This window comes from Varanus komodoensis, unplaced genomic scaffold (assembly GCF_004798865.1).
Source record: "Varanus komodoensis strain SLA01 unplaced genomic scaffold, ASM479886v1 scaffold53, whole genome shotgun sequence".
NCBI classification, from domain to species: Eukaryota; Metazoa; Chordata; class Lepidosauria; order Squamata; family Varanidae; genus Varanus; species Varanus komodoensis.
Window position 1 is genome coordinate 2,023,644 of NW_025336126.1, and position 2,160 is coordinate 2,025,803.

The following is a 2,160-nucleotide window of genomic DNA, read 5'->3' on the forward strand; positions in this document are numbered from 1 at the left end:
TGCCTTGTCTTGGACAGCTGAAGCACAAAGACATTGACCGGGCAAGATTACACAGGTAGTTGTAGGTGCACATTTGTACACTTCTAAGTACTGACAAAACTTCTCATTGAAAGATGCTGGGGGAAAAATGCAACAGTCCTTCCAAAATGCTATTCCAGCATCAGCAGAGGGGGCAGTCACTGGTGAAGTGGTAAGAGCAACCGGAGGGGTGCGAGTGGCTCTGCAGCTGCCCCAACAACCCACAGTGAAGGTTCCCTGTCCAGTTTGGATGACACTGTGCCCCGTCATGGGCAGGAACAACTCTAAAACAAACCATAGGTTCTCAGATGGCTTTTTCATGGAAATTCCACTCCAGGTTCAGAGGATAGGACACGGTAAGCATGGATAGCCACCCATAGTGGCTAATCTTGGGTGTAAACCAGGTCACAGTAAGTGAGTTGGGCTGCCTACCGATTGTAAAAGTAAAGTCACTGTTGACAGGGTAACACTGATGGCTTGTCAGCCGGGCTCAGCATCAGGGTGGTGACCTCTGCTAAGGATGTCCTGTTGGGACTATGAGAATAGACAAGCTTGTACATTTTGTCTTCCGTTGTACATGAGTGCATGCATCAAACCTTGATGCCCTTTTTGCTTTTCTGAATCCTAGCTGGATAATTTCTGCAAAATAATAATTTTAAAATATGTCACTGTGTTCACCCCAGCCAGTCCCATTTGGGCCTTTTAATGCTGTAATAACTGAAACTTGGCTGCCACCTTGTGGCCAAAGGCAGGCACTTTAAATCTCCCATGAAGATGTCAGTGTAAAATAATAGGTATGTGGGGTTTTAATGAGCAGCCCAAGTACTGGAGATCATTTTTAAGCATTGTGATAAATGGCGAGTTTCGAGCTCTCCCCCAGATGTACCCACCTCCGTCAAACTAAGGTGGTGGGAGACCAGCTTCCACATTGGAAGAAGGCACCTTCAGGGTGAAGGACAAAGCCATAATTGAAGTGTTCCTAGCTTTGGGCCAGGTACTAGAGTTAGTATCCATCAACCATTCTAAGTCATGGACAAGGTGAACCAGATGCCCACTTTTGGGATGTGCCATGCATAGTAGTAGAATTTCATTTCTATACCACCCGATATCGAAAGCTCATATGCAGGGGGGTCTTGGAGTTTCAACAGACAGACAGCTAAACAGGAGATAGGGTAACACTCTAGCTAGGAGGAGGCAGTTGCAGACTGCAGGAACAGAAGTTTAGTGTCCTGATTGCATGAAGGGCAGTTCTGCTCCCTTCTGTTCTGCTTCGGTCAGACCACAACTGTACGGAGTATAGTTTGAAAAAGATACTGACAGACAGGAGTGTGTCCGGAGACAGGCCACCAAGATTCAGAAGAGGCAGGAGACCATGTTCTATGAGAAAGGGTTTAGGAGACAACTGAAAAGCAACATGAATTTTCGGATATTCGAAGGGCTGAGGCAGAGCTCCAGGTTTTTTGGACCCCCACTCCCAGCAAGAGCCAGGGTGGCGCAGTGGTGAAGAGCGCGGGACTGGGGCTCAGGCGACCCGGGTTCGAATCCCCGCTTGGCCATGGAGCCAAGACTCTCAGCCCAACCTCCCTCACAGGGTGGTTGTTGTGGGGATAAGATGGAGGAGGAGAATGATGTAAGCTGCCTTGAGCCCTTTGCAGGAAAAAGGCAGGATATAAATCCGAAAATAAATAAATAAATAACCCACCCCCACCCTTGCGTGGCCAATGGTCAGGAACACTGCGAGCTGCCCCCCCAACCCCCCCCCCCCAGAGATCAACTTTCTGCTCACTTGCAACATAGCTGATGGAGCAAAATTATCCTGGTGCCCAAGGAAGCTGAACACAAATCAGCTGGTTCAAATTACATGAAAGGAGACTTCAATTAATCAATTAATTCTTCATCAGAACTTCCTGATTCTGTGAGCTGTTTCCCAGGCAGCCTCAGAAAGTGGCCAGCGAGCTCTGGCAGAAGCAAAGACTGGATGGCCACGTCTGATGGATGCTACAGTAACACTGACGGGGTTATATTAGATGCTATTTAAGACCCCTTCCAATCCTTACGATTCTATTGGAGGTGATTAGTTAACAGCTAGAGATGCTCCTCCTTGCACTCCCCAACTTGGCAAAAAAACCAGACACTCATGGA